We start from the raw sequence: 12,589 nt of genomic DNA, 5'->3' as shown, positions 1-12,589 counted from the left end.
AGACCAGACAGTAGAAACAGTCTTTTTCCTTTTACCTTTTAGGTTGGCCTGAAAAAACAAAACCAAAACTTCTCATGTCAGTGATTTAATTTCCTGAGTCTGTCTCACATGGTTTGGTGGAATCAGTCACACTGAAGAAGGAGGGCATGATACTCTAGAAAGAACCCTCAGCTTCACTGCTTCCAAGCTGTGTGGCCGTCGAGAAGTTGCTTGCCCTCTCTGGGGCTTAGGCTCCTCATCTGCGAAATGGTGGAGCTGGAGTTGGTGCTCAGGAGTTTTCCAGCGCTGACATCCTGAGTGCAGAGGAATACAGTTTACACAGGCTGAAGGTTAAGAATTAGAGATGTGCTTTGCTGCCTCTGTGTGGTGGTTAACCACCAGAGTAAGACAGGAGGTTTACGGTGACAACTTTGTGATTTTCTAAAGGACTGGCCATTAACGAACATATTGGATTTCTTTGGCCGGCTTTTTTGTGTATGTGTGCATGGGGGAGTTCTTTTTGTAATTACTTTTGAGTTTTCCTTGCACTTGGCTATCTAGAATTGAGGGATTTTGTCACTTATTTTGGTTTGAGATCTGAGATAACAAGTATTTATTTATTTTTCATATTTATTCTTTATCCATTTTCAGAAAAAAATGGAAATGTTTTACTTAAAAATACAAGGCATAAAAAGCATTAACCCAGAATAAAAGGCAAGTGAGAAGAGAGTGAAGTGGCAAAGGCAGAAACCACATTAAAACATCTAGACTGAGGAGGCCAGGTGCGGTGGCTCATACCTGTAATCCCAGCACTTTGGGAGGCTGAGGCGGGTGGATCATGAGGTCAGGAGTTTGAGACCAGCCTGGCTAACATGGTGAAACCCTTTCTCTACTGAAAATAAAAAATTAGCCCAGCATGGTGGCACGCGTCTGTAATCCCAGCTACTTGGGAGGCTGAGGCAGGAGAATTGCTTGAACCTGGGAGGTGGAGGTTGCAGTGAGCTGAGATCGCGCCATTGCACTCCAGCCTGGGTGAGAAGAGCAAGACTCTGTGGCAAAAACAAAAAAAAAAAAAGAAAAACAACAGCAACAAAAAAAACAAAACAAACTGGGCTGAGGAAAGCGATAGCAATTAAAGACAAAATTTAGCTTTGTACTTCCTAGCAGCCAAAGCAAAGAGTAAAACTAGGAAAACGTTGCTGTTGACATTAAATGTAGGGAAGCAAAAATCCAGAAGAGGGTGATCGTCTTGGGTTGCTTCACCAATTGTGAGCCCTCAATAGTTCCTGGAACCTTCTTGCTCCCAGTATGAAAGGAATATTTTTGTGACAGTTTGCAATCTTTTGCTAAAGTTCAAATGCAAGAGGCTGAAAATTATTGACCTAGGTAGTCAAGAAATGTTAAAATTTGCTGCCAAAAGTGTAGATGATGTTTGTTCCAGGAATTAAGAGTTGATAAAAACAAACTTTACTAAGAGAGGGCTCGTGGTATGGGGAAAAAAAACTTTGTGGGCAAAGAGGCCTAGATTTGAATGGCAGCTCTGCGGATCATCTTTGTGTCTTAGGGTCAGCCCTGCAGCCGCTGTGAGCCTCAGCTTCTTCATCTGCAAAATAAGAAAGTTCAACCACGCTTCTTTGAGATCTCAGATAGGACGATTCTATGCGTGCGTCTATAATGAGCTCAGAAGGGAGCTTTTTGTTGTTGTTCTCTGCAACCGGACTTGCTGAGGACACAACCCCCATAGAGCAGCAACCGCCTTCAGACCTTTGTGTCCTGCTCCCTAGAAAGTAAAGTGGCCTACTTTTTATACCTCTTGAAAGAAAAATGATCTTTTCTCATCACGTGGAATTTCCCAACTGAAGCACATTTCTGTGATCCGAGGCGCACTCGCTTGGCTGCAGGTGAAATAACCCCATGTATTCTCAGGCCGCAACACAGCCATCCCAAGGCTGGAAGCTTGCAAAGACACTTCTCCAAGAAACTGTCCCTGGGCAAAAACGTTGCCACTTTCATTGGGGGAAAAATGGTTTCAAATACTGGCTTTTGTTTTTATGGAAAATGGTGAAAAATTTGAGGGAAAACCACAAAATCCTTTCCTTTTATTGAAACCACAAAAATTGATTAAATTTTTATTCTAAAAAAACAATTTTTTTGCTGAGCACTGAACTTTCTTCTTTGAAAGGCTCTACTTTCCTTTCCTTTTTTTTTTTTTTTTTTTTGGAAATATCTCCTGAGGGCCTAATGAAAGGTCTTTCTGTTAGCTTGGCTGAGCCGAGCCCAGGCGTTCTGAAGCTCAACACAGAAGTGTAGTTTTTGTGCCCAAACACAGCCTTGTAGGGATGTCTTCATGCACAGACCTCCAGACGCTGCTGAACTCTTCCCAAGCCCCCAGTGGGGCAGGAGCCTCTGAGGCTGGGAGCATTCCCTGGACAGCACCTGGGGCACTCACTATTGATGGCGACCTCAACCAAATCGGCTGGTTTGTCTTGTTGGGCATTGCCACTGCCTCCTGAATAAACGGAAAACCGTGTGCACAGTTGCTGCCTTCGCTAGCGAGGGCCTCGCAAGCTGACTTCATGAATTAATTGGTCCCCTGCCTGCCTGGCTCGGGCTGTCCCTGGGCAGGAGACAAGCTGTCTGTCCAGGGTGAAATCTGTCTTTCACTGCGTCCACAGTGGACACATCGCTAGCTCAGCCAGGGCACCACTATATTCACAAGACATTTAATTTTTCTTAATAAAGGAAGCTGGGAAGTTCTTCTGTGCCACGGGAGAGGGAGTTGGTTTCTGGCCACCAGAACAGATTTGGTCTTAAGGCAAGTTGGGAGGTGCAGGAACCAGAGGCCTCTTGGGTATCTTTGTGGAGTGCGGGGGGTCTAAATCAGCTCAGAGGCAGTCATTCAGACCTGGTGTGCAGAAGGGCCTGTTCGTGACCCAGAGGTCTCCATCTGGGTAGTGTTCCATCTACCCTGTCTCTATTTACTGATGTGTACTTTACCAAAGGGACCTTCCATTCCCGGCGCCAGACCCTTGGGCATGTGTTCCAGTTGGTCACCGTCTTCTCCTGGCAGGTTCATTTGTCCTTATGGGTTGTGGCTTCCCCTTCTGTGAAATGGGGATCATGAGAGCCCCTGCCACATAGATTTATTGTGAGAGGTGAATGGAGCCATGGCCGGCGTGTAGTAAGTATTATGTGTTATTATTTTAATGTCCTAGAAATCATTATTCCTACCCTTCCTGTTGAATCCAAGTTTTATTTTATTTTACAACCGAAAAGACAACAAAGCAACAAAATTCAAGACAGATTTGAAGAAATAATTATGAATAATCTGCCGCTATCCTGGTGCAACAATCACATTCAACTTTTGCATTTTGCCTTAATACCATTACGACTCATCATGATCACCATAGTGTTGGAGTGCCATTGAGTAGGAGTTCCATTCAAGCCTGGCATCACGCAGCCCACTCACTGGCCCCGATGCTGGGAGATGTTCACTCCCTTTCCAGATGAGAGACCAAAGGTTTGGAAAGTTGAGCCAACCCAAGGTCAACAGGCAGAGGTTGCAAGAATGTGATCCCTGACTTCAAGCTCTCCGTGTTTAACCACAATGCTACACAACTTCTGTTCCTCATATAAGAGTTTTAAACCAATTGGGTTGCATTGTTTAAAAGAAAAAAGCAGGGAGTTTAAGTCTGAAGCATTATTCTGATGTCTTCATAGGAGGTGCAAAGCTGGAGAAGATTCAGTCCCTTGTCCATCTAGGAAAATCTTTCAATCTCACAGAGGTCCAGAGGGAACGGAGCCAAGAGCCCACCAGGTCTGGTGGATGTCCCTCCCCTGGCTAGCCCTGCACGCACTGGCCCCCGACACCGGTATGTCAGAGCCCGTATCCAAAGTCCAGGAAAAGGCTCCAGAATGCTTCCCTCCTTTTCCTTCTCGAGGTCACTAACACTGAAATGATCCTCGGATACTGGATCTTCCCACAAAAGCTCACCCCTTCCCCGTTCTGTCCTGGATTATTATTTTTCAAAGCACAGCCTGCCCATTTGTCCAGGTAAGAAGAGCCCGTTAACAGGCAAAAACTGCTCTCCTGTTGGCTGACCTGTCATTTCATTCACTTTTGAATTTAATGTAAATATTGCACGATCATGGGCTTGGGTGCAGTTCAGAGCGAATCTCTCTTTTGCTTCCTTATCTGATTATCTTTTAAGAAAACACCTCATTGTTCAGATTCAAGAATAACAAGTTTCCCCACATCCAGCTCCTCACCTCTTCATTTTTATCTGTCCTGCTTAGCATCCTGTAATTACAGAAACATGTCTGTCAGTGATTTGCACATCTGATAATCAGATTTTCTCTTGTTCCCAGCTCTTCCTCCATCCGCACCCCACCCCCACCCCATTCTGCCACATCTGGAGCAGTCCCCTGCCACTCCATGCCCAACTGACTCCTCAACTGTTTCCAGATCACATCTGTCTTTCCCGGTACTGGCTTCCTGATACACTGGATCATAAACTAGTCAGACCCTAAATTCTGGTCATCTTAAATTCCTCTCTCCGTAGATGATAACTCTGGAACAGAGCTATTGCCTCATTTCTTCTGGTCTGCTTTGGCCATGCTAAACGATATGATTTTTAAAAGGTAAAATCAAGGCTCTTATGCAAGTATAAAATGGACACATTTAAGAGATTTTACATACATCATTTATAAGTGATTGAGACATGAAAGCTGACTCAAAGAATGTGAAGAACAGGCATGAGGAAATCAGGAAGAACCGAAATGAATTCCTGAATAGGCACACACCTAGTTTATGCCTCTAGGGCTGAAGATGTAATGTGTGGAATCGAGTTTTCTACAGGGCGAATTAATCGTATCTTCATAGGGCAGAAGTAATTTGGATTCCTAGGGGTGAGATTCATGCGTGTTACTCTCTGTGTTCTATAATGTTGAGAGTGGGTGACCAGCTTGCTCCAGCAGTGTACAGCTCTGCAGAACCAGGTGACCCCTCTGGGCTTGCTAGACAATTCCCAGCGTTGCAATTTGTATCATTGGAATCATTAAAATTAACTGATTGAAGTATCCACTGATACTTGATTGGATATCATTTGAATCAATGAAAATAACTGAAGAATCCATTGATACTCGAGTGAATATTATTGGAATCAATAAAGTTAATAAAATTAATTGATATTAATTGAGGAATCATTCCAATGATATCCAATAACCTTTTTTTCCCTACTTCAAACTGTTTTATAATGTTTCTTCACAGTCATTTTCTGTTTAAATCTATTCTGAATATTCAGTTGAAAGAATTGCAGTTTCCAAACCTCATTTTAGGAGAAGCTTAGGAGAACACAGAGAGGCAAGGGGATCAGGAGGGAAGTCATTCGTTCCAGGTAAAAAACGACACTTTTGCTCAGGAATCTCTTGGCTCAAAACCTTCCATGGTCCCCTCCTCCTTGCATGATAATTTCAGATTCTTCTCATGGCATTTAAGCTTCTCCACAACCTGGATGTCATATGTGTTTGATCCTCAAAAACGTTTGTTAAAATAATACTGGCAATGGCAAAAGTTAAAGATAACGAAACCACATAAAATGAAGACTAAAACCTCCCTCACTTCTGCAATCTCAGCCTGGACACAAGAAAAAAGAATAACTGGTTAATAAACATTTATTCTTGACCGAGGGTTGACTTGAAGTTTATCTGAAAATCAAGTTAATGCATTTCATAGAAACACCTATTTCTTCCCAGAAGGAAGTTGTGAATGACATCGGTTCTTTCCCAGACCAGGTTTGGGGCAATTTTCCATTGTTCTCTCTAGAAAATTTCTGATGTATAAAATCATATTTATGTTTACATCTGTACTTACATAGTTTAGTACATAAATAATACCATTCTACCTGTACCATTTTCTTCAATAATTTTAAAAAATGTTAACAATGGATCCTGAGTATTGTTAGTTATAAAATATATTTAATATATCTTAGAGCTTCCTCTGTATCAGCACAGACAAAGCTACTCATTCTGGAATACAGAATATTCCACTGTTTAGAGGTTCTTTAATTTATTTATTCCTCACAAATTCTTACAGCCTAATTTCCAACTATGTGGTTTCTCCCATTGAAGCCAGACAAATTCATCCCCTTTCCTTAAAAACACCTTATCCAGGCCCGGCACAGTGCTCTCGCCTGCAATCCCAGCACTTTGGGAGGCCAAGGCAGGTGGATCACTTGAGGTCAGGAGTTTGAGACCAGGCTGGCCAACGTGGTGAAACTTCATCTTTACTAAAAATACAAAATAATTAGCCAAGCATGGTGGTGTGTGCCTGTAATCCCAGCTACTCGGGAGGCTGAGGCAGGAGAATTGCTTGAACCTGGGAGGTGGAGGTTGCAGTGAGCTGAGATCATACCACTGCACTCTAGCCTGGGTGACAGAGCAAGACTTTGTCTCACAGAAACCAAAAGCAAACCCCCCCCCAAAAAAAACCCACTTTATCCATTCCTGCGAATCTATCTTTCCATCCAATATTATTTTGCCTAATAGTAACATTCAAAATACAGGCACTGTCATGAGCCCGAAATTCCTGCGTTGAAGCCCTGACCCCCAGTGCGATGGTATTAGGAGCTGGGGCCTTTGGGAGGTGATTAGGCTCAGATGAGATTATGAGGTTGGGACCTTATAAGATACGATAATCATGGGATTAGTGTCCTTATATGACAAGGACGAGAGCAGCATTTACTCTCTGTCTTTCTGGTGAGGTCACAGGGAGAAGGTAGCTTTCTGCAGGTCACGCAGAAAGCCCTCATCAGGAGCCAAATCTGCTGGCACCTTGATCTTGGACTTTACAGTCTCCAGAACTATGAGAAATAATTCCTGTTGAAGTCACCCAAGCCATGGTATTTTGTTGTGGCAATTCAAGCTGACTACAACCAGCACCAGCCAAGTGGAACAGAATGATTGGCATGGGTGTGGCTTTGCTGGTGGAGACTGGAGTCCTGCCCCTGCCTGGCATACCCACCCTACTCAGGTGTCTAAGCTGTCTGTCCCAGCCCAGCTGAATGTAGAACTTCCTTAGGAGGCCATCCGTGATGATATTTGTTAAAGTATAGTATTACAATTAAAACCATGACTCCACACAATTAGAGAATAAAAACATGCCAGAGAGTGATGGACTAAGTCATTGGTCAGGGAGATGATGTCATGGCAGGACTGGAAACAGTAAGATGGCAAGGTGCATTCAGGAACAGGGGTTTATAGATTCCATCGGGAAAGGCTTTTGGAATACTGTGTGATAAGATTAGCTACCAAGCTAGTTAATGTTATATGGGGCAATAAACAATAACCTCTGGCCCGGCACAGTGGCTTACGCCTGTAATCCCAGCATTTTGGGAGGCCGAGGCAGGCAGATCACCTGAGGTCAGGAGTTCAAGACCAGCCTGGCCAACATGTTGAAATGCTATCTCTACTAAAAATACAAAAATTAGCTGGGCATGGTGGTGGGCGCCTGTAATCCCAGCTACACAGGAGGCCGAGGCAGGAGAATCACTTGAACCCAGGAGGCGGAGGTTGCAATGAGCAGAGATCACACCACTGAATTCCAGCCTGGGTAATGAGAACGAGACTCCATCTCAAAACAAAAACAAAAACAATAACCTCTGGGGTTGTTTTTTTCTCCCAGCCAGGTTCATTTGCATTGCCACCCACACAAAACTCGTGTTCGTTTCTGTCAGTATCTTTCAAGTTAGGTGCCTCCCTTCCAAGAAGAGGGGCTTCCCTCAAGGGAGGGGTAACTGGACGCCGGTGCCCACACCTGTCCTGCCAAGGGACAGGATTCTCAAACAGCCTTTGGCAGCCCCCCACCCACCCACTTCTATCAAAGTGCTAGATCCAGAGTCCCAGCACCTGCCTGGCCAGCCCCTGGGGGTCCCTCACCTGCCCGGGTGCAGCCAGAGGTGTGGGAGCGGCTGAGGCTCAGGTCTGTGGCTGCCGTGTTCTGAGGTTGGGGACCTCCTCTAAGCAGAGGCAGAGTGAGCTCCATTGTGCCATCTGGGGAATTAGGGTTCCCCCAATACTTGTAGAAAATGTGAGTGTTCTGTAAGTGTTAAGGGGGAGGGTGGCAGGGGTACAGGGTGCCCCCAGGGGACCTGGGGGAGAGGCCCTGTGGCCAGGGCAGGGTGAGTACAACTGGGTCATTCAGGCTCCTTTGGGCCACAGCCACAAGTTTAGACTTGATTGGATGTTGAGTCAGAGCACAATGCACAGACTCACAGCCTGACCTAACTGGGCTGCATTTTTGGGGTGCCTGTAGCGGGGGCCATAGGCTGATGTGGTTAAAATTGGGGCTCAGGAGGCTGGTTGTGAGTTCAGAACTGGCTGCACTGCCCCTGGCCACGTGGCTGTGCTGAGGCTCCTCCCCTCTGCACCTTTGCTTCTTTGTCACTGAGATGGGCAAGATGACAGCCCTGATGCTCGGGGTGAGGCCCGGCCAGTCCTTGGCAATGCGCAGTGTGGCAGTATCCGCCAAGTGCACCGTCATCGCCATTGTCCTCATGTGGTCTTCCTCTGGAGACTTAAGGATGCAGATCTCTCCCCAGGCAGAGGGAGGGGCGGCATAGGTTTACCTGGAGCTCGCCGGCCTCTGCTTATGGTCCCTGTGCCAAGTCAGGTCCAGTGTTTCCCTGCAGGGTGCAGGGCATGATCCAGTGGGAGAGGTGGCTAAGCATGAGACGCTTTTCTATGGCGCAAGCTGCCCAGACCTAAAATGCGAGAGCCAGAGGTGGGACCACTGGGCAAGGCAGGTCTCAGATCCTCTGGAAGGGAGTTCCTGGGTGGAGAGCACTGAGCGTGGAGGCATGGGGAGTGAAGCTGAACTCGATGGACCCAGTTGGGCTCACATTCCAGGGGACCTGAAAACAGGTGGTTCCTGGAGGCCCCTGCACGCCTGAGTTGCTTCTCTTCTGCAGCCTCCTAGTGGCTGCCTGTGGCCGCTGTGGTAAGGGCTAACTTTCTTCCCGTGGTCTTCACAGCACTGCCAACCCTCCACCCCAACCCAATCTCCCTGGCTGCCCCCACACCTGCCTTGCCCATCCGGGGGCTGCTGCCCACTGGTCTTCCCCACCCCGTGTACCGCATTCTTTTGGCCAAGCAGGCCCAGCCTAGGGTCAAGGGCAGGGCCTTGGTCTGTGCTCTGTCCTCTGCCTGGAGCCTCTTTCTTCTTCACCTGCCTGGTTAATGTCTATGCAGTGTTTTGATTTTACCTCGCAGGTCATCCCACCCCTACCTGCACTACAAGTTCTTGGCGTCGGGCACCTTTCTCTCATGGGGCTTCCAGAGGCTGGGATTTCACCTCTGACTACTGCCTCTGTGTTTTCCCCTCTCACTGGGATAGCAACATCCCAAGGGCAAAGGCCAGGCCTCCTTCCTTCCTCCTTCCAGGCCTCAGGTCCCCCTCTAGCACCCTGCCTGGACTGTTGTAGGTGCTCAGTGTATTCGTCAACTGACAGGATGAGCAGTGGCTCCAGGAGGAGAAAAGGAGCAGACGGTGACATTTTGTGTGACCCCCCTTGGCTATTATTAGTCAGACTGGGGATAGACATTTGACTCCAGGTTGGCCAACAAATTCTCTCACTTAGAAATTTGGAATTCAGAGACACTGCTCTCTGGGGGTGACCTGAATTGTGGCACATCATTTGGGGGCCGTGGGGCGTTCATATTCTGCTGTGTGTACTCACAATCCCAGAAAGAGGGTCTGGAGTGGGAGAGAGGTAGGAAGTATACACCCAAGAACATGGGACACAGAGGTGAGTGGTCAAGCAGAGGGTGGCAGACAGACAGACAGACAGACCATGCCTGCCTCACTTCCTGAAGACCTCTGTCTGCCTGAGGGTCTTGTGAGCTTTCTGGGTCCCCTTACAGCAAAGCCTTCTCCTTGGCCCAAGCCGGTTCAATTCCGAATCTGTCCCCTACAAGTCCGCATCTGTGCCCTGCAACCCTAAGGGGCTTTTCCAAGACCCCTGTGCTCCCTAAAGCCAGCTGCTCAGGGAGCAGGCCAGAAGGAGGCCAGAAACCCAGACAGCCTCACGTGTAGCAAGAGCTGTCTTCGCCCCGGTGTGAAACCCTCCCCACTCCCATGCTCCTAGACAGCTGGGAGCGAAAGGGGCTCCATTCACCCTAAGCTCCGGAAAAGGATTTGCAGAACTTCATAAAGGGACACAGCAGCCCAAATGGGCAGGGTCTTGACAGGCCTTCCACCCAGGGACTTGTGGGCACTCATGGAGCTGTGCGGACCTCCTTCAGGGTCCTGCCAGGGCCAGGATGCCAGGCCGGCCCCAGGAGCTTTTATTGGCACTAACTTTCCATTTAGATCCACGTGACTGCTCCAAGCTTCCCCCCAGGATGGCGCTGGCTCCCCCTCCACATTCACACCTTATAAACGACCATGGTGACCCAGCTGGGGTGCTTTTGGGAGGCGATGCACAGTTCCTGGTTACAGAGTAAATAACTCAGCAACATGTCCTTGCACTTTTTCAGCCTTCCTTCGGTCTCAGAAGAAATAAAACAACTTACTTAATGGCGTTCTTTAATCTTCTGCACCAGTGGCTTTCTTTACAAGGTGTTATACAGAGTCCGTGTAAATCCAAACTGCGCAATGGGGTCAGTGTTTCTCAACAGGTGTTGGGTGGGTTTGGGGTAGGAGGTGCTCTCCCCATCGCCTGAACAAATACAGAAGCAGGAGCTTGCTTTCCAGCACCGCTCTCATTTACAAGTGAGAGAGCGGCTTGCAGCCAGCTGCTAGGACCTTTTCTTCCCTCACACCCTATTTCCACTCCAGCTCGATAGAATTCCAGACTGTGGAGAGGGCAGGAGTGGACCTGGGTCTCTGTGACAGTTCAACTAGAGAGCATGAAAAACCTGTCTCTCTCACACCCATTTCTCTCTGCTCGCCCACTCAGTTCTGTCTCCCAAAACAGCTTCTTCCACATGGGGGCAGAAGTGACTGCACCAGAACCACGCATCTGCCGGCTCCTGCTGGCCTTGGACGGGAGGAAACGGCTCCTGTTCCCAACCCTGTGAAAAATCTCAGAGGAAGACTCTGATTGGATCATGTGGGTCATGTGTCCACTGGACCAATCAACTGTGACCCATGGAGGCAGAGTCACAGGTGAATATGGCGGCCCCCACAAGAAAACGGACTTGAAGAAGGGAGAGAGAAGTGGTTTATATCAAGAGGTGGGGTCATGCCTAGATGCTGGGTGCCAAGACAGGAGAGGCCACTGCATGCCCCTAACATGATCTTGCTCCTCCGCGGATCCCAGGGAGCTTCGGGGTTCCTGGAGCCCACAGCACCTCCAGCTGACAATGAGGGCATGGATGAAGGGGCCAAGGGTGGTAACCAACGTGTCCCCATCCTTTCCTCAGCCTTCCTGAACTCCATTACTGCCCAGCCATGCCCACAGTCCAAAGGATTATCCCAGCTTGGGGTGTCAGGATTCTCATTTGTGAGAAAGCCCAGATGTCAACAGGCCCTGATGGGTGAGTCACCCTGTTGCCCCCTGCACCCCATGTGTGGTCTCTCTGATGCTTACACTGCTGGTCCACACGCTTTCATCTGCAGTGCCCAAATCTCAAAAGATCAGTACAGCAAAACAGTTTTTGTAGGTTTGTCTCAGACTAATTAGGTGGCAACACTTGACTTGAGTTGATATGAATCTATTTAGATCTTTGTTTGTCCCAGTTAGTGAGGGATGTTCATATGTTTTCCTGAAGAACTATTAATGCGCTTGATTACGGGTGCTTCTCCAGGCTCTGGTGAAGTGTTAAGATACACCTTATTGACTTCTAAAGTCCCGACACTCTAAACTCTGAAACATATCTGGCCCCAGAGGTTGCAGATAAAGGTTTGTGGACTGGGTAGAGTCCTGCCTCCTTGGCATAGTGCTGGCAACCTTAGGTGGGGTAGCAATAAAGCTGTCCTCGTAGGGTGTTTTGACATTAAATGCAGAGGAAGCACAGAACAGAGTGGAGCAAAGTGCTCCTCCCGTCAGTGTTAGCTGTTAGCATAACATGCTTGAGATTGTTCAGTCTTTGCGGTCTCTCCCTGAGGCTTAGTCACTTTACCCATGCAAAAGCCGAGGCTGGGAGAAGTGAAGTAACTTGTCTAAGGCAGCAAAGCTAGGAAGCAGGACCACCATGATGGCTGATTCTGGAACAAAGCACTTCTTAAATCAGCATGCAAGAAGTTGCATGGTTGCTAGTCCTTCTTGTGCTCACTGGGATTCATTTGTAGGTGAAAGCGTCAAAGGTCATGTAATGGAAGCCAGCGCGTGATGTGCTGGTCTTGTCCTAAGCAATTTGTGTACATTACCTAATCCAATTCTTGCTACCCCTCTGTGACGTCACTGATCTTGTTATTGCCATTTAACAGCAGGGAAACTGAGGCACAGAGAGGGTGAATAACTTGCCCTGGGTTATACAGCCAGAAAGCGGGGAAGCCTCTGTTAGAGCCCAGGTGGTCTCCCATTTTGCTTGAGGGTCTGCAAGCTTATCCATTCAACTGGGTTGCCTCAGTGTGAGGAGTGAAACACCTGAGTAAATAAGACCTTCCCTC

The sequence above is a fragment of the Nomascus leucogenys genome, chromosome 2 (assembly GCF_006542625.1).
Source record: "Nomascus leucogenys isolate Asia chromosome 2, Asia_NLE_v1, whole genome shotgun sequence".
In the NCBI taxonomy this organism is placed as follows: Eukaryota; Metazoa; Chordata; class Mammalia; order Primates; family Hylobatidae; genus Nomascus; species Nomascus leucogenys.
Note: the sequence above shows the minus strand (reverse complement) of the source record.